This window comes from Prionailurus bengalensis, chromosome B2 (assembly GCF_016509475.1).
Source record: "Prionailurus bengalensis isolate Pbe53 chromosome B2, Fcat_Pben_1.1_paternal_pri, whole genome shotgun sequence".
NCBI lineage: Eukaryota > Metazoa > Chordata > Mammalia > Carnivora > Felidae > Prionailurus > Prionailurus bengalensis.
The window spans coordinates 5,693,149-5,714,010 of NC_057349.1; positions in this window are offsets into that span (position 1 = coordinate 5,693,149).

The following is a 20,862-nucleotide window of genomic DNA, read 5'->3' on the forward strand; positions in this document are numbered from 1 at the left end:
GGAATCCATATATTCCTATATTTCCCATCTTGGAAAATGCTGTCAGTCACCACCTGACTAGAAACCTGGGATCATCGTAAATTATTGCTACTTTGTCACTCTGTCGTATCAGTCAGTTCCTTTTTCCTTTGTTTGCTTGTTTATCTGATGCCTGGAAATGTTAGTTCACTGTGTATTAATAGGCATTTTCTTGACCTTGTTTATTGGCTATGAGGGTTCTTCTTCACTGACTCTCATTTTTTCTACTAGGTGTTGGACTTTTTGTTATTACTTTGGAGGGCATTTTATATATTATTTATACCTTAGGTGGTTTGTATGCCATATATATATGGCAGCATATATATGTATATATGTATATATGTGTGTGTATAGTATATGTATATGTATATATACATACACACATACACACACACACACACACACACACACACACACCTGTCAGCTTATGGTTTGTCTCTTTTGGTTTTCTAAAAATGATATCAGCCAGAGAAGTTTTTAATATTAGTCAAATATATTAATCTTTTTATTTAATTGTTTGGTTTTTTTGTGCTTTATTTAAGAAATCTGAACCCTGATGTCAGTTATATTCTCTAATGGTTTTTAAGTTTTGCTTTTTGCTTTTAGGACTTTATCTACAAGGAATGTATTTTGTGTGCTTTGGAGTTAGGAATTTAATTTAATTTTTTCATACAGATGATTGTCTTAGCACAATTTATTATTATTTTGCTTTGGAAAAGATACTTTTATTCTTATTTATATTTTTATTAAAAACATTTTTATCACGGAAATCAAATCTTCAGTGTATGGAAAGACTAGTGTGGGTGGGGGCCAGGGGTCACTGGAACAGGTCAAGGTCATCCTGTATATGATGAGGGGCTAGAAGTCTGCTAATCTGCATTGAAGCTCAATGGATGCTTTTAATCACAAAGCCAATATCACCAGGTAAACAACAGTTGTTTTTTTTAATTGTTTTTTGTTTTTAAATTAAAGTATACTTAACATATAGTATTATCTCAGTTTCTAGTGTATGGCATAGTGATTTGATATTTGTATACATTACAAAATGCCCAGCACAATAAGAGTGGTTGCCTCTGTTGTCATACGAAATTATTACAATAATATTGACTATATTCCCTATGCTCTACTTTACAGTCCCCATTAGCACCATTTATTGAACAAGCTGTCGTTTACCCTGTCGATTTGTAGCAGGAAGTATATCAAGTTCCCGTGTGTTTTAGGAAAATTCTTGGCTCAAGATCGGGGAGAATCCTATTAACAGGCTGAATTATGTCACCCCCAAATTTGTATGTTGAAATCTCCAACCCCCAATGTGACTGTATTTGGAGATAGGGTCTTCTTGGAGGGGAGGTCATAAGGGTGGGGCCTAATGCTATAGGACTGGTGACCTTACAAGAAGAGGAAGAGACATGTGAGTTTCCCCTCCCTGCATGCATACACAGAGGAAAAGCCATGTGAGGACACACGAGAAGGCAGTCATCTACAAGCCAGAAAGAGAAGGTGTGGTCTCTCCAGAAACCAAACCCACCAGCACCTTGATCATGGACTTCTCCCTCCAGAACGGTGAGAAAATAAATACCTGCTATTTAAGCCACCCAGTCTGAGGTGTCTTATTATAGCAGCTGAGTGATGAGTACAAATCCCTTCTTTCTGGGTCCTGAATTATGTAATAGGAATTTTTTAAAAAACCGGTGAATATATAGAAGATACTAGTTTAGAACTGTCTTTTTTTCCAACAAATTCTTTTTATTTTATACTCAAGATAACATTAATTTTGTACCCTACATTATCCACATTTGTTTTCTAGTCTCCTGCTAATGAGCCCCCTTCTTTAGAAGAGGATTAGAGACTGCCTCCGTGGAAAAGTGGACCCAAGGAGATTTGCCCAGGGTCCAGCTCCTCAGCTAGAATCTGGACACTGCTTCTCCATTCATGTGGTGACTATTATTTTCTTTTATATCCAGGATGGTTGACAATAGCGAGATACAATGGGAAACCTGTCTTATCTAAGGTATCGGAAGACAGGGTTCCTCTCTAAAAAAAAAATTAGAACAAGCATGCAGATAGTCATGACAATGTGCTGCGTAGAAAGGCATGTTATAGTCCATGCTTGATTCCTTTCCTTTCCTAAAACCTGTAGATACGATCTCTTGGGACAGGAACGGCCTAAGCCTTGGAGGTACCCGGCTCTCCTTCTGGTAGTATATTAAGTTCTTGTATTCATAGATGAAGGAAGTCTGTTCATGACAAATGGCCTAAAGAAGAGAGTTTGTCCATAGATTGTCCTCATGTTCCGCCTCCATTCTGTTTTATAGGACTCCTTATGCCAAAGTTTCACTTTTAAATTACTATAGCTTTATAATAAGAAGGGATATTTGGTTGTATGAATGCCCTACTCCATTCAAAACATCTTGGCTCTTTACTGTTCCATACATATTTATAGGCTAAACTTGTCAGGATCTGTGAAAAGATTTTGATTAAAACTGCACAGGTCTTTATAATATTGAGATATCCTCTCTATAAATTTGAAACTTACATGTATCCAGGTCTTAAAAAAAAGTCTTTCCAAAAATTTGCATAATTTTTATTGTGAAAGTCTTGACTATCTTTTAATATATTTAATCCCAGATATCTTGTCATCCTATGGCTATTGTGAATAGAATAGTTTTTTAAAATTATGTTTTCCGATGATTTATTCACTATATTGAAGATGTCATTGATTTCTGTAAATTGCTTTCGTATTTAGCACTTTGCCGAACTCCCTCATTAAAAGTTTCTGTAGGATTATAAGTTTCTGCAGGATTATTTTTAGAGAGGGAGAGGGAGCATGAGCAGAGGAGGGGCAGAGAATCTCAAGCAGACTCCATGCTCAGCATGGAGCCCCGCGTGGGGCTCAATCCCATGACCCTGGGATCATGACCTGAGCTGAAATCAAGAGTCAGGTGCTCAACCAAGTCAGCCACCCAGGCGCCTCTCTGTAGGATTTTTTTTAAGTGTATTTATTTATTTTTGAGAGAGAGGGGGGGAACAGGGAAAGAGGGAGACTGAGAATCTCAAGCCCCAATGTGGGGCTCGAACTCCCTGAACCTTGAGATCTTGACCTGAGAGGAAATCAAGAGTCAGATGCTTACCAACTGAGCCACCCAGGTACCTCTCTGTAGGATTTTTTTATGAAGGCTGTCATGCTGTGTACAAAAGTAACACTTGTTTTTTTTCTGTTCCAATCCTTAGAAATATCTGTTTGTTTGTTTGTTTCTAATCCTTAATGAACTAGCTAGAACCTCCAGCACATCTTGAATGGAAGGGGCAATAGCAGATATTTTTGTATATTCAGGGAATATGTATTCAGGGATATTCAGGGAATGCTTCTAGTATTTAATATTAAATGTAATGTTTGTATTTTTGGTATATACCTTTTGTCAAGTTACATTTCCCTTTCACTTGTACTTTCTAAGAGGCAGTTTTATTTGCAAGCTCTGAAGGAGTTTTGTAAAATTCTCCATCTAATAAGATTTTCATTATTTTTTTCCCTTTAGTTTTTTTTATGTTGTCAATTACATTATTTTTTTTTCCTGATGTGAAACTATTACTACATGCTTATGACGAACAGTAACCAGTAATATGTACCTGCATTTTTATATGTTGCTGGACTTGATTTGCTAGGATTTTTATATCTATGTTTGTAAGTGGAATTGATCTATTTGGATCGAGTCTCACATGATCTCTTTCTGGTTTTCCTCTCAAGGTTATACTTCTTTCATAACATAAGGAAAGGTTTCCCTCCTTTTCCGTCCACCAGAAAGTTTGCAGATATGCGTCATCTCTCTCTTAAGGGCTTGATTGCTTATAAAACTGCCTTGGCCCGGTATTGTGTGTGTATATGTTTGAAGTAGTTAAAAAAAATTAATTTTATTTAATGGTTACATGTGTAATAGATTTTCTGTTTATTTAATCAAATTGGCAATTTATAGTTATCTAGAAATTTGTTCATTTCCTTTGTGTTCTCAAGTTTGCCGAAGCTACTTATAGTATTCTTTTAAAACATTTTATTTATTTATTTATTTAGAGTAGGGAAGGGGCAGACAGAGAGGGAGAGAGAGAATCCCAAGCTGGCTCCGTGCTGGCATTGTCAGAGCCCAATGCAGGACTTCATCTTCCAACCGCGAGATCATGACCTGAGCTAAAATCAAGAGTAGGTCGCTTAACCGACTGAGCCACCCAGCCGCCCCAAACATTTAAAAACTCTTGACTAAATGCATGTAGTCATGTTGTTTTTTTCATTTTTTTCATTTCTAGTCATGTTTATATTTACTTTTCTCTTTCTTGTTCAGTATTGCCAGATATGTGCTTTTATTAATATTTTTTGTTTTTTTAATTTTTAATGCTTTATTATTATTATTATTATTATTATTATTATTATTATTTTGAGAGGGAGAGAGACATTGTGCAAGCAGGGAAGAGGCAGAGAGAGAGGGAGACACAGAATCAGAAGCAGGCTCCAGCTCTGAGCCGTCAGCACAGAACCCAACTCGGCACTTGAACTCTCAACCCACGAGATCATGACCTGAGCTGAAGTTGGCCACTTAACTGACTGAGCCACCCAGGTGCCCCTTCATATTTAAAAAAAATACCCAATATTCTGGCCCTCTATGCTCTTTCTCTATTATTCTTATCACTAATATTTCCTTCCCTCTGTTTTCTGTGTGTTTTATGTAACTACTTGCTAATTACATTTTGGTTTTAATTCATTTCTAACATACTTCTGAGGCTATCCATTTACCAATCTGTGTCATATTAGCTATAGCTGCAAGTTCCAATATAGGTTATTTTTTATTGCCATTTGTCTCTGAATAGTATTTGTAAGTTTCTCTATTTCTTCACTGACTCACGGGTCATTGGGTGTGGGCAGGGGATGCTGTTCGTGCCCACCCGGATCCCATTTTATTTGGCCAATGCACCCATCCACTAATATGCCATGAGTGTTGACTTTCTCTCAAGTCGGACGGAAGCTGCCTTGCCTGGGGGAGTTCCATTCTCACAGCGACGGCAGCCAATGACTGGGAGCAAATAATGTCAGCCCCCTTGTCTCAAGATGACACCAGCTTGATGGTGTGCTGTGTGCTACAGACCTCCCTGTGGGATCAGGCTGCTTGGAAGCTGGGCCACATTCTTTATTTTCCCCATCTGCCCTCTCCTATTTCTCTCAATCTTCTCCCCTCCCTCCCTCCCCCCACCAACCCTCATCTCAGGTTCTGCCTCTATAGGATACAACCTAAGACAAGGGTACCAGAAGAGCATGGGCGTTGGAAATAGATTTTTCGGGTGGAATTTTAGAGGTAGAGAAGTCATTAGCCAGACAGCAATGGGCATCCCATCACTGGATGTAGGTGGAGCTTTGATAGCCTCCGTTGTACTGCATCATCCTTGGTAAACTTGGACGGCACACAGGTGGATGGGGTGCCCTCAGTGGTGCCATGCCACTGAGATTTGAGAGGTACGTGAAGGAAGTGGTTATGCTAAGGAGGACTGTTGGAATTAGGTTGCACTTGCTAAGTGCTCTTGAAACACACAAGAAAGAAAATGACGGGTTCAGGTCTATTAATCATCAATTTAAAGTAGAGTGTGAAATTCTGAGGGCCTCACTGGCAGTCAAAGAATTCTTTTCTCCTCTGTTCAGAGGCAGATAGAGCTGAAGACCAAACCTAGGATAAATTAAGGGAGGAAGAACCCAAAGAAGGCTGATTTCTCAGCCTAGGCAAGTCCCTTATGGCAATGCCAGATCCTTAAATGGGTGAAGGACTGGGACCCCAAGACTTGGTGTGGGACCGTCTGGTTGAGAACTTTGAACCTGCTCTAGTTTCTCCTGAACCATCTGGATCTGAAGAAATCACTCACTCCCTCTCATTGGGAATTAGAGCCCCCTCCCCCACTTTTGCTTGAATACTATGCAGAGGTCTCAATTGAGGGCAAATCACTTAACTACTAGATTGTGATTCCCACCCTGCAAGAATCAGGTTGGCATGGCCACAGTGGAGCCTAAGGGTGTTGGATCAGGTTAGGAAGAATATACAGCTCGAGGGAGAGCTTGCCAATGTGGAGGCGTGCTCTGGTGACACAAGGTTGAATTCCTCAGCAAGGGCCCTGGGGCCCAGTTCCAATGTGCTACTGGGATGGCTCCTGGGAGATTGGAAAAAGCACTGGTTCCAGTGATAATGAAGTATAGGTGTCAGATAGTCATGGCCGACTATGGAGGAAGAGATCAAAAAATACCTTGAGGTGAGCATGCTAGAATAAGTCTCCCACGTAAGACAGGAAAGTGTTAGGAGAGCTTGGAAGACACACCATTATTAAGGCGATGAATGTGCTGGTGAGCGCCAGAATGTTTTAGAAGCTCAGCAGTAGCTATATTTTGTAGGCTGGAATGGATGGTAGGAGACGCTCTTGTAGAACTGGACTTTCTAGCAACAGTAAAGATGATGGGATCCCAGAATAGCATTTGACCAAAGCAGAGTTGGAGTAGTTACTATTATGGACACCAGTATTGGATTGGCAGCCACAGGGCCCTGCCTTATAGGATCTGTAAGGATGGCCAATAGGATATGGTGCTCCTAAAGGCAAGATACATAGGCAGCTGCAAGGGTGTTGCTTAATATGTTACCAAATGGAGTAAAGAGTGATTGAGCAGAAGGTTGAACTCAGTTGCCCCAATAAGAGGTCACAATCCTTTCCCTGGTTTTCAGCCTGAACTATTTTTTTAGTCCCCAAACCAATTAACTACAGAAGCCAAGTGCCCATGAAGAAGGGCCTTGAAACAACATGACATGGGCATTTGAGTAATTTCCACACATTCTTTCCCAAAAGGAACTATAGCCATTTACTTGGATAACCATATACTGAGGAAAGGGATATGCTAGTTTTTTGAGCGCTGTTGGATACAGGTTCCAAGTTGACACTGATTATTGGGGACCTGAAGTGATATCATGGCTTCTCTATTACTGTAGAGACATATGGGAGTGAGATAGTACATGGAGTCCTGGCCAAGGTCCATATCACAGTGGGTCCAGGGAGGTACACAGACCCACCCAGTGTCATATCCTCAGTCCAAAATAAATAATTAGAATGACCATTCTTAGCCCTCACGTTGATACTTACGAACTGTAGAATAGGAGCCATTATAGTAGGAAAGGCCAAGTGCAAGCCCCTGAAACTTTCCCTCCAGGCCAAGAAAATAGATATCACATATTGAGGGAATGGCAGACGTTAGCGCTATTCGTAAAATTATAAAGGATGTAAGGGTGGGAGTCCCCATCATATCCCCCTTCTAATTTACTAGCTTGGCTACTGCAAATGGTAACAATAGTATAGTACCACCATTTAACAGAGTAATAGCCCCCGTTACAAAAGCTTGTGTCAAATGCTGTTATCTTTATTAGAAAAGATTACCACAGCCCCGGGTACATGACATGCAGGTCTATTGAACAGGCATATGTGTTCTTTTCAATGCTGGATAAAAAGGAGAACCAGAAGCAGTTTGCATTCTATGGGCGGACAAGAGTATACATTCATGGTCTTACTAAAAGGCTGTGTTATTTCTTTGGCTCTCCATACCTCTGTTACAGCTCTTTTTGGTTAGTATTTGATTGGCCATTTCATATATCATTCTTTTTATTTTCAACCTGTTTGTGCCATTATAAACTATGTCTTGTAAATGGCATATAACTGGATTTTAAAAATTCAGTCTATGAATCTTGGTGTTTCAAAAAGGGAGTTTACTTAATTTACATGTATTTTTATGTAAATAAAAATTGTTTACATAAAAAGGAAATATGAAAAAGATGTATCAAAATGAGATCTCTGTTTCATATTTACTTTTTCTCTTTTCTAATTCTGGAAAATTCTCAAAGAATTTCTAGAAAATTCTCAGGTTTACTATTTCAAGTAATATCTAATCCCATTTTATTTTTTCTGTCCTGTAACTTCCTTTAAATATGTGTTGGTATTTGGGGTGTCTGGGTGGCTCAGTTGGTTGAGTGTTCGACTTCAGCTCAGGTCATGATATTGCAGTTGGTGGGTTTGAGACCTGCATCGTCAGGCTCTGTGCTGACAGCTCAGAGCCTGGAACCCACTTTAGATTCTGTGTCTCCCTCTCTCTCTGCCTGTCCCCTGCTGGCACTCTGTCTCTCTCTCTCTCTCAAAAATAAACATTAAAAAATGAAAAAATACGTATTGGCATTTAATTAATTTTCCAAGTCATGATCTTTATTTATTTTTTACTCATTTATATCTTTATGCTGGTTTATAAGTAATTAGTTCAGATACTTGTTCAGTTCCCCAAATCTTTCTTTAGCAGCATCTAACCTACTGGTTTTTTTTTTTTCATTTTGTTTTCTAAGATTAATGACTATGGTTATAACAGTTATTAAGATCCATGTACCCAACATAGCATATGAATATACAAAGCAAATATTAACAGACTGAAGGGAGAAATATACAGCAATAAAACAACAGTAAGGGATTTTAATACCACACTTTCAACAATGGACAGATCATCCAGCCAAAAAATCAACAAGAAAACAGCGCACTTGAACCCTACTTCAGACCAAATGGAGCTAACAGATACATAGAACATTCCATTCAGCAGTAGCAGAAATCACATTCTTCTCAAGTGTGCATGGAACTTTCTCAGATCATATGTTGGGCCACAAAAGTCTTTTTTAAATTTTTTATTTTAGGGAGAGAGAGAGAGAGAGAGAGAGAGAGAGAGAGAGAGAGAGAGAGAAAGAAAGAAAGAGCAAGCACAAGTGAGGAAAAGGGGCAGAGGGAGAAAGAGAATCGTAAGCAGGCTCCATGCTCAGTGTAGAGCCCGATGCAGGGCTCTTTCCCCACAATTATGGGATCAAGACCTGAGCCAAAATCAAGAGTAAGATGCTCAACTGACTGAGCCACCCAGTACCCCAGACCCCAAAACAAGTCTTAACAAATTTAAGAAGATTGAACTCCCAACAAGAATCTTTTCCAACAACAATGGTATGAAAAACTAGAAATTAATGACAGGAGGAAAGTTGGAAAATAAAAATGCATGTGGAAATTCAGCACACTGATAAACAACCAATGGGTCAAATAATAAAAAGGAAATCAAAAAGTATCACAAGGGGCACTTGGCTGGCCCAGTTGGTGGAGCGTACGACTCTTGATCTCAGGGTCGTGAGTTCAAGCCCTATATTGGGCATGGAGCCAACTTAAAAAAATTACCTTGAGACAAACAAAATGGAAATACAGCATTCTAAAACTATGAAATTTAGCAAAAGCAGTTCTGGGGGGGGGGAATTTTACAGTAATAATTGCCTACATTAAGAGAAAAGAAAGATCTCAAACAACCTAGCTTACACGTCAAGGAACTAGAAAAAAGAACAACATAACCCAAAAGTTAGTGAGAAGGAAGGAAATAATAAAGATTAGCATAGAGATAAATGAAATACACTAGAAAGACAATAGGAAGATCAGTGAAACTAAAAACTGGTTTTTGAAAATATAAACAAAATTGGCAAACCTTGCTAGACTAAGCAAGAAAAAAAAAGAAAAATAAGGTGGTGAAGTGGAGACATTACAAATGGTATCACAGAAGTGCAAAGGATCATAATAGACTACTCTGGACAATTATGCGTCAACAAATGGGGTTATCTAGAAGAAATAGATATAATCCTAGACACACATTATCTATCGAGACTGAATCATGGAGAAACAGAAAAGTTGAATAGATCAGTAATGAGTAAGGAGGTTACAACAGTAATCAAAGCTCTCCAAGCAAAGAAAAGCTCAGAACCAGATGGCTTCAGTGGTGAATTCTACCAAATATTTAAATAATTAATGTTAATCCTTCTCAAACTCCTCCAAAAAATAAGAGGAAGCACTCCCAAACTCATTTTATGAGGCTAGCATTACCCTCATACAAAAGCAAAATAAGAATAGTACAAGAAAAGAAAATTATAGGTCAATAATTTCTGGTGAGCATATATGCAAAAATCCTCAACAAAATATTGGCAAACTGAATTCAACAACATATTAACAGGATCATACACCATGATCAAGTAGGGCTCACCTTTGTGATACAAGGATAGTCCAATATCTACAAATCAATAAACATGACACACCACATTAACAGAAGGAAGGATAAGAAGCACATGATCAATGTCAAAAGATACATAAAAGCGTTTGACAAAATTCAACATCCTTTCATGACAAAAACTTCAAGTTAAGCACCTCAGTATTGTAAAAGCATGTATGACAAGCCCAAAGCTAACATCATAATGGTGAAAAGCTGAAAGTTTTTCCTCTAAGATCAGCGATGAGAGAAGGGGGTTTATTTGCCACTACTCTTCAACAAAATACTGGAAGTTCTAGCCAGACTAATTAAACAAGAAGAAAAAAAAAGAGGCATCCGTATCAGAGAGAAAGAAGTAAAATTGTCACTATTTGCAGTTAACCTTATATATTGAATATCCTAGGGGTGCCTTGGGTGACTCGGTTGGTTAAGTGTCTGACTTCAGCTCAGGTCATGATCTCGTGGTTTGTGTGTTTGAGCCCTGCGTCAGGCTCTGTGCTGACAGATCTATACAATGAAAATTATAAGACTATAAAAGTATAAGAAAGTGGGGTGCCTGGGTGGCGCAGTCGGTTAAGCGTCCGACTTCAGCCAGGTCACGATCTCGAGGTCCGTGAGTTCGAGCCCCGCGTCGGGCTCTGGGCTGATGGCTCAGAGCCTGGAGCCTGTTTCCGATTCTGTGTCTCCCTCTCTCTCTGCCCCTCCCCTGTTCATGCTCTGTCTCTCTCTGTCCCAAAAATAAATAAAAATGTTGAAAAAAAAATTAAAAGTATAAGAAAGAAATCAAAGAAGACACAAATAAGTGAAAGCTGTCCAGTGTTCATAGACGGAATGAATTAATATTGTTTAAATGTCCATCCTACCCACAGTAATCTACAGATTCAATGCAATCCCTATCAAAACTCTAGTGACATTTTTTCCCCCCACAGAAATAGATAGGGGCGCCTGGGTGGCTCAGTCAGTTAAGCATCTGACTTCGGCTTAGGTCATGATCTCACGGTTTGTGAGTTTGAGCCCGTGTCAGGCTCTGTGCTGACAGCTCAGAGCCTGGAGCCTGCTTCGAATTCTGTGTTTCCCTCTCTCTCTCTGCCCCTCTCCTGCTCGTGCTCACACTCTGTCTCTCTCTGTCAAAAATAAACATTAAAAAATGTAAAAATTATCATGTTCATCATTTATGAAATGTTGATGGAGCTTCCTGCACATACAGCACTGTGCCTCCAGACTGCATCCCAGCGTCTGCGCTCCTGTTCATGTACATGACCCCGGGACAATGAAGGAGTCACCGGAGAGCCACCCGTTTTCCCAGTGCGATGTCTTGTCCTTCTATGCATTTCTGGAAGGCAGTCTCCAGTTAGAAAACAAAACAAAATTGTGATGATGGTTTGGGCTATCCAGATGAGATGTACAACTTGCCTTTCATTTCTAGGAGTGAACTTCTTAAGTCCGCTCAGATTTTTTTCAACGTCTGTGTTCATTGTCTCCGTTTTCTGAAGGGAATTTCCTGGGAAGAGTCTCTGGTTTCTTGATGCGGATATTGCTTTCCTCTCTGGTGGAGCCCATCATCCTCGAACTAATTTCCTGTTTAGTGTTCAATGTTTGAAAGCAGGAAATTGTCATAATAAATGGGAAGCTTGACATGAGGGTGGAAATGCATTCAGAAATCTGGTTGCTAGGGAAATCACTCTTGCCTATTTTAATTTATTAAAAACCTAGACCTTATTCCCCTCTCATTGTTATTCTCATCAATAGCCCATTATCAAAAGAAATGTATTAAATATTGATCCCTGCTTGTCACTATAGGTGATTGAGCTTCTGCCCATTAGCACCTTGTAACAACAAAAATAATGAAGAACCGTATGAACAAAATGACAGTATTAATTTGATACTTAATTATCGATAGACATTCTTCTAGAAACCTTAGTTGGCTTTTAAAAAATGTCCTTAAAACAGGCATGTGAGGAACGCAGTGTTACTCCATTATATTGATGAAGCGTTGAGACACAAAGTCAATAATTTACTCAAAGTCACACAGCTAATCAATTGAAGAGTCTGGATTCGCCCCTTCCCAGCTCACATCATTAAGCGACTATGTCCTAGTGCTTTTAATCCAATGAGAGAAAAAAAACTAGAAAGAATAGAGAGAATGTACATATAGGACAAAAATGCAAACGTGGACTTATTCTTGCATGCTAGAAGTTAGCACATTTTGCAGAATGGGGGTGAGAAGAAAATTTGGGGAACCGGATACTGAGGAGAATTTCTGCTCTTCAAAACAGCTTCCGAAAAGGAGACAATACATTTGTAAGTTGATTGAAAAGATGGGGGGAGGCAGGTGGGGAAGCAGAAAGGTTATGTTTCAGGAGTGAAAACAGCCTGATGGGCCAAATGGAGAGCCGAGTAGCTTAGCGTAGGGTTAGTGGGCTCAGGCAGTCGGTCCGCAGGAAGCAAGGTCAGCGCATCGAGAGACCCAGCTCCTTGGAGGTAGCTTGCCCCGTCCACTCGGCCAGCTCCCCTCTATGGGGAGGAGAAGCAGGGTCTCCTGATGTGGCCTCATGACACGTCCACAGCCTTTTGCATGTTACCAGAGGCAGGTGAGTTTTAATCAACCACCACACTTGTTTAAGCTTTTTATCCTAATGTTGGAGCAACACAATGCCCATCTAGGAAGTCAATAAAGTCGGGTTCTGTTCTTGGTGTTTTCTGGGATAAGTAGCTGGCTGGAAGTGGCAGTCATTCTGAGCAGCTGAAAATAACTAACAAGACATTTTAATGAGTTAGTAAATCTTTCTTACCGAACTACACGGAAAGGCACGAAGCATTACACTTTAGCTACTCACCAGCCTTCATTAAACTTGATGTTGGAAAGGTCAGTGCCCTGTCTGGTGGGTTTCAAATCACTTCAGACCCGACAGTAGGGGTGGTTGTGGGGGTGAAGGCAAAAGTGTGCACAGGTGCATGGGGGTCTTGTGCCGACCACTGGAGATGTCACCGGGTGCGTTGTAAACGAGCCACATCCCAGCCGATGACATTAGCATTTATATTGAGAGCTGGCTCTGTGGAAGTCATTGCTTCAAGTACTTTAGATGCATTAATGTGTTTAATCCTCAAGAGCAACCCTAGTAGGTACACGCTGTTATAATTCTTGATAGATAAGGAAACTGAGGCACAGAGAATTGTAATGACTTGGCCAAGGTCCTGCAGTCTACAAAGTGATACAGCCAAGATTTGAACGCATGGGTTGTGACTCCAGAGTCTGTGTGCTTGACCACGAGGTCAATACCTTGCTCAATCAGGGATTGGGTTGTGTTCCTGTAGTTAAAAATGCGCAACCCCCCGCCCCCACCCCCATGGGTTTTGAGCCACTTCTACCTTCCAGTAATTCCAGCAAATGCATTTTAGGATAGGTCAAAACATGCAAGGCATGTGATTCTTACCAATAGCATATGGATTGGTAGAGGTCACAGGGAGATTGGGTTGGTAAGAACAATTATTGCAGGTTTTTGAACCAAAATACCTTGATTGAGCAAACATTTCCTGAGCTTAGGTGTCGGGGAGAAACAGGAGTCAGACAGGGTACTGACCTTCAAGGCACTCAAGGGTTAGCAGATCTGCCTTTTATAAGATCTCTGGGAAAACACAAAAATAGCAGTGGGGACAGATCTTCTGTAAACTCAGCACTCGAGTTCTGAGGGGGTCCTGCCTTTATCACTTGTACTGGTTTAGGCTGAATTCCCATGTAGTGGTAACATGTACATAATAGTTCCTGCCCACATGTTTTTAAGTTTATTTATTTTGAGAGAGAGATAAAGAGGGAGAACAAGTGTGGGGTGTGCAGAGAGAGAGGGAGAGAGAATCTAAGCAGGTAGGACTGGAACTCATGAACCATGAGATCTTGGCCTGAGCTGAAAACAAGAGTCAGATCCTTAACTGACTGAGTCACCCAGGCACCCGTCCTGCCCATATTTTTATGGTCCATAGAAGCACAGAGCTCTGTGGTAAAGGACATGTTTAATCTGGGACATTTTGAAGAGAGATGAGATGAAGCTATTTTCTCATCCTTTCCGGAAGAATCTATTCCCCCGGAAGGGCAGTCTTTGGGGCAGGCTACCTGGGTGTAAATGCTAGTTTGATCACTTTCTGGCTTCATGCTTTTGGGAGAATTCCTTCCTCTCTCTGAGCCTAGACTTCCTCATCTGTAAAACAGAAGAAATAAAAGTAGTCACCCTTAGAATTCCTTCAAGGATTAATTAAAAGCAAAAATGCGTAACAGCGCTTATCACGTCGCGGGCAGCAGAGAAAGTGCTCGGTCAGTGGCAGCTAGCTTGATTACCTCCTCGGCATCGTTCCGTTTCTGGGTTCCATCTGGCCACGCAGTGCTCTTGACCAGACGCTCTAGCAAAACAGCAATTACATTAGTCTTTCTTCTTCCCGTCAGAGGGGATAGTAAATTGGTGAGGGCAAGATTCGGGAGTAGCAAGCCCCTCATTTCTTGCTGACACTTTCTGTTTCTCAGAAGGCACAAGAAGTCGGACGAGGGAGCGACTCCCCTGGACCAGACCCAGGGTGGCGATGCTCCGGAGACGGGGACCTGGAGAGTCGGGGCGCAGAGCGTGCGCCGCCCTCGGCCGCGTGTTCACCTCTGATCTACGCCCTCTGCTCGGCCGCCGGTGGCTGCCCTGAGCTCTCCTGTTGTCACCTGCCCTTTCTCCTCTGGCCCCTTCCTGGCCTTCTGCGGAAAACCTTTGGGACTCAGCCTCATCCTCCAGTCTGGCCTGTTGCACATCTCTAGAGGGCGCTGGTCACTTTGGAGTCACTCCGCCTGGTGGCCTTGTTGTCCCAGGTGCTGTCCCCCAGCTCACGGGCTGCTCGAGCTGGAGCGCACCTGATATGGGTCTCCCCTCCTGCCGCACTCAGCTCGGCTCTGATAGTGTGTGCTGTTGCCTCGCCTTAAAAGTTCTCTTTCTCTCTTCCCAAGTCTGCTCCTCCACAACCCCGCCCCCCCACCCTCCAAAAAGAACAAAAGTGCTCCTTAGGTCATGATCATTCTGATCAACTTCTCGTATTTTAAGGCACAGATTAAATGTGACTTTCTCAGGGAGGCCATCCCAGAAACTTAATCTAGGGTAGATGCTTTTGTTTAAACAGGATTCCTCGATGCCCCTTTCTGGTAAACTCTAACACAACAGTGGTTTGCTTAAAGGCTATCAAAGCCACATGGACAGGAACGCTGTCTGTCCTGGTCTTCACTGTGTGGCCTAAAATAGTCCTGCCTCCACCTCTGGCCTCTTCCCCATGCCTCTCTGAGAGGAAATCTCTTTTAATAATTCCTGCTTGATGCTCTTCTTAGTGGATTCTTCCACAGTGGTAAATAACATCGCCATTTATGATTTCTTGATTTATTAACTGACACAATAATGACTGATTTCCTATCGTTGAAAGATGAGGGTTTCATTTACCTTCTATGGACCTCATTTGATTTCCTCTCTTCTTTCTTTCTTTTTTTTTAAAATGTTTATTTGTTTTTGAGACAGAGAGAGACAGAGGACAAGTTGGGGAGGGTCAGAGAGAGAGGGAGACACAGAATCTGAAACAGGCTCCAGGCTCTGAGCTGTCAGCACAGAGCCCCACGCGGGGCTCGAACTCATGGAGTGTGAGATCATGACCTGAGCCGATGTCAGAGGCTTAAATGACTGAGTCACCCAGGTGCCCCTCCCTCTCCTCTTTCTAATGTTGATGGTTCGTTTTTAGTTCTTCCGTTGGACTATCTTTATCACTGCAAGTTATAAACTTAAGCCATTATACCTCTTTTTAAAATTTTTATTACAATTTTGATTTTATAGCCCATTTCTTCTTTCCCTGAACTTTACAGACAGTGACCCTTCGTTCCTCACTAGATCAGATGATGCTGTCAGTACTGCGACCATTATCTCCCCTTATCTTTTCCCTTCTGCTTTCCCAGTCTTGCCAGCTCTACCTTTATTACTGCATCGTCAGATTCATCACATATAGTCCGTTTCATAATCCTATTGTAGGCCTTTCTTTTGTCTATAGTTTGATCCTGAAGGTGGGAAACAAGTAACCAGTTCACATTATTTTGGCTTTGTAAATGTTAGTCCTGGCAAGAACCCCTGGGGTGCAGGGTCCGGTGCTGTCTCCGTGGGTTCATGTCAAGCTCCTGTCCTGCCTGCAATAGACTGTGCCCAGTGGGAAGGTCGGATTTCACGTGGTTTGCCTTCTCTTAGACTCTTATCGATTCTTCCTCACGATTCCAGAATCATGCTTAATATTTGGACCATGATTTCATTGTGCAGTTTATTTTCAAAGTTCCTTTCTTTCTTTCGTTCTTTCTTTCTTTCTTTCAACTTTTATCTGTTTATTTATTTTTAAGTAAGCTCTAAGCCCAACATGGGGCTCAAACTCATGACCATGACATCAAGAATTGCTCACTCCTCCCACTCAGCCAGCCCAGCACCCCTATTTTTTTAATAATTTTATTTTATTTTTTATATGAAATTTATTGTCAAATTGGTTTCCATACAACATCCAGTGCTCATCCCAACAGGTGCCCTTCTCAATGCCCATCACCCACTCTCCCTTCCCTCCCATCCCCCATCAACCCTCAGTTTATTCTCAGTTTTTAAGAGTCTCCTATGGAATTTAGCAAAGTTTCAGGATACAAAATCAATGTACAGAAATCAGTTGCATTCTTATACACTAATAATGAAGCAACAGAAAGACAAATAAATAAACTGATCCCATTCACAATTGCACCAAGAAGCATAAAATACCTAGGGATAAATCTAACCAAAGATGTAGAAGATCTGTATGCTGAAAACTATAGAAAGCTTATGAAGGAAATTGAGGAAGATATAAAGAAATGGAAAGACATTCCCTGCTCATGGATTGGAAGAATAAATACTGTCAAAATGTCAATACTACCCAAAGCTATCTACACATTCAATGCAATCCCAATCAAAATTGCACCAGCATTCTTCTCAAAGCTAGAACAAGCAATCCTAAAATTCATATGGAACCACAAAAGGCCCTGAATAGCCAAAGTAATTTTGAAGAAGAAGACCAAAGCAGGAGGCATCACAATCCGAGACTTTAGCCTCTACTACAAAGCTGTAATCATCAAGACAGCATGGTACTGGCACAAAAACAGACACATAGACCAATGGAATAGAATAGAAACCCCAGAACTAGACCCACAAATGTATGGCCAACTAATCTTTGACAAAGCAGGAAAGAATATCCAATGGAAAAAAGACAGTCTCTTTAACAAATGGTGCTGGGAGAACTGGACAGCAACATGCAGAAGGCTGAAACTAGACCACTTTTTCACACCATTCACAAAAATAAACTCAAAATGGATAAAGGACCTGAATGTGAGACAGGAAACCATCAAAACCCTAGAGGAGAAAGCAGGAAAAGACCTCTCTGACCTCAGCCATAGCAATCTCTTACTCGACACATCCCCAAAGGCAAAGGAATTAAAAGCAAAAATGAATTACTGGGACCTTATGAAGATAAAAACCTTCTGCACAGCAAAGGAAACAACCAACAAAACTAAAAGGCAATGAACAGAATGGGAAAAGATATTTGCAAATGACCTATCGGACAAAGGACTAGTATCCAAAATCTATAAAGAGCTCACCAAACTCCACACCTGAAAAACAAATAACCCAGTGAAGAAATGGGCAGAAAACATGAATAGACACCTCTCTAAAGAAGACATCCGGATGGCCAACAGGCACATGAAAAGATGCTCAACGTCTCTCCTCATCAGGGAAATACAAATCAAAACCACACTCAGGTATCACCTCACGCCAGTCAAGAGTGGCCAAAATGAACAAATCAGGAGACTATAGATGCTGGAGAGGATGTGGAGAAACGGGAACCCTCTTGCACTGTTGGTGGGAATGCAAACTGGTGTAGCCACTCTGGAAAACAGTGTGGAGGTTCCTCAAAAAATTAAAAATAGATCTACCCTATGACCCAGCAATAGCACTGCTAGGAATTTACCCAAGGGATACAGGAGTACTGATGCATAGGGGCACTTGTACCCCAATGTTTATAGCAGCACTCTCAACAATAGCCAAATTATGGAAAGAGCCTAAATGTCTATCAACTGATGAATGGATAAAGAAATTGTGGTTTATATACACAATGGAGTACTATGTGGCAATGAGAAAGAATGAAATATGGACCTTTGTGGCAACATGGATGGAACTGGAGAGTGTGATGCTAAGTGAAATAAGCCATACAGAGAAAGACAGATACCATATGTTTTCACTCTTATGTGGATCCTGAGAAACTTAACAGAAACCCATGGGGGAGGGGAAGGAAAAAAAAGAGAGTGGGAGAGAGCCAAAGCATAAGAGACTCTTAAAAACTGAGAACAAACTGAGGATTGATGGGGGGTGGGAGGGAGGGGAGGGTGGGTGATGGGTATTGAGGAGGGCACCTTTTGGGATGAGCACTGGGTGTTGTATGGAAACCAATTTGACAATAAATTTCATATTTTGAAAAAAAAAGCAAAAAAAAAAAAAGTCTCCTATGGTTTGGCTCCCTCCCTAACTTTTTTTCCTTCCCCTCCCCCATGGTCTTCTATTAAATTTCTCAGGATCCACATAAGAGTGAAAACATATGGTGTCTGTCTTTCTCTGTATGGCTTATTTCACTTAGCATAACACTCTCCAGTTCCATCCACGTTGCTACAAAAGGCCATATCTCATTCTTTCTCATTGGCATGTAGTATTCCATTGTGTATATAAACCACATCTTTATCCATTCATCTGTTGATGGACATTTGGGCCCTTTGCATAATTTGGCTATTGTTGATAGCACCGCTATAAACATTGGGGTACATGTGCCCCTATGCATCAGCACTCCTGTATCCTTTGGATAAATTTCTAGTAGTGCTATTACTGGGTCGTAGGGTAGTTGTATTTTTAATTTTTTGAGGAGCCTCCACACTGTTTTCCAGAGCAGCTGCACCAGTTTGCATTCCCACCAACAGTGCAAGAGGGTTCCCGTTTCTCCACATCCTCTCCAGCATCTGTAGTCTCATTTTAGCCATTCTGACTGGCGCTAGCACCCCTGTTTTAAAATATTTTTGGGGGGGTTTCTATTGCTTGTCATTTTTTTTTCTCCTTGATAAGAGTAAATGCATTTATCTGTAGACTAAAAGTAACCTTACCATCTATTGTGTGAAATCACAGCCCTACTCTCTTCCCAGTATAATTTTCATTATTTTGGAGATGTCTGGCTGTTCTCTCTGGAAGCTTCCTGGATCCTTTTTTCGTTTTTGCCCTAAACTTTCACAAAAATGTGTCTGACCCTTCTTTCACCATTCACAGTGCTGAATATTCTGCAGACACTTCCAATCTGAAGATTTCTGTGTTCTGGAGCCGTGAGAAAATCTTCTATTATTTTATTGATATTTTTCTCTTTTTCCCCCCCATAACCTTTTAATCTTTGATTGACTATGTCTTTTACTCTTTATCTCTTTGTAAATTTTTATGAGGAGGGATTTTACTTTTGGGGAAGTGCTTTCAAATTAAAGTGGGTGATGGGCATTGAGGAGGGCACCTGTTGGGATGAGCACTGTGTGCGTATGGAAACCAATTTGACAATAAATTACAGTTAATATAAAAAACAAAACAAGACAAATCATTCATGTAGTAAATTGTTATTTTAAGACTTTATTTTAAAATAAGTATATAAGGGGGAGCCTGGGTGGCTCAGTCGGTTGAGCACCTGACTTCGGCTCAGGTCATGATCTCAAAGCTCGTGGGCCTAAGCCCCGTGTCGGGCTTTGTGCTGACAGCTCAGAGCTGGAGCCTGCTTCGGATTCTGTGTCTCCCTCCCTCTCTGCCCCTCCCCCACTCACATCCTGTCTGTCTCTCAAAAAGAAACATTAAAAAATAACAATAATTAAAAAAAACAAGTAAATAAAAATAAATAATAAAATAAAAAATAAAATAAAAATAAATTAAAAAAATGAAAACTATTTGATCTTCCTTTTTACAGTATTCTGTTTTTGTCTTATGGGCGCAATTTCTTCTTGAAGACTGGATTTTTTTTAGAGTTCTCCTGTGACTTCTGAAATGCTCATGTTTCCCGTGGACTCTTATCTCTGTGTGTATTCTCTTTCAAGGTGCTGATCTGTCTGATGATTCTGGCTATACTTTCATATTTAAGGATGAAGGACCGGGTTGTGGCGAACTGTCGGAGACAGTGACTGTGCTCTTGACCAGGCCATTTTACTCCTCCATCCGTCTCCCCAGGAATGGGAAGTGTGCCTGGCAGCTTTGTGTCAGTGAGTAGGGCTCCTTGGCTGGAAGATTGTGCATTTAGATGTAGTAATGGCAAGTTAGCCGTTGGACTGGGCTCCCCCAACCCAAATGTTAAGTTGAGGACAGCTTTGTTTTGAGGCACCCACATCCATACTCTAGTCTTGGTCCCATCCAGAAGACCTGTGATTTCCTCCTGTACACACACGTGTGCACGTGCACACACACACTCACATGCACGATGGGTGTACAGAAACTTCAGTGCCCCTGTCGATCATCTCTTCGTTTTCTATAATGCAAGTGCAGTGAATGCCTAGCTCTAAGTGAAAATGCAACAGTTGTTTTAAAGGACTGTATCATAGCACTGTATAGCTTTACATATTTACTCCTGAGGATTCACCCTCATTAAGATATGGTCTCGGTACCCAAGCAGCTAATAGCCTA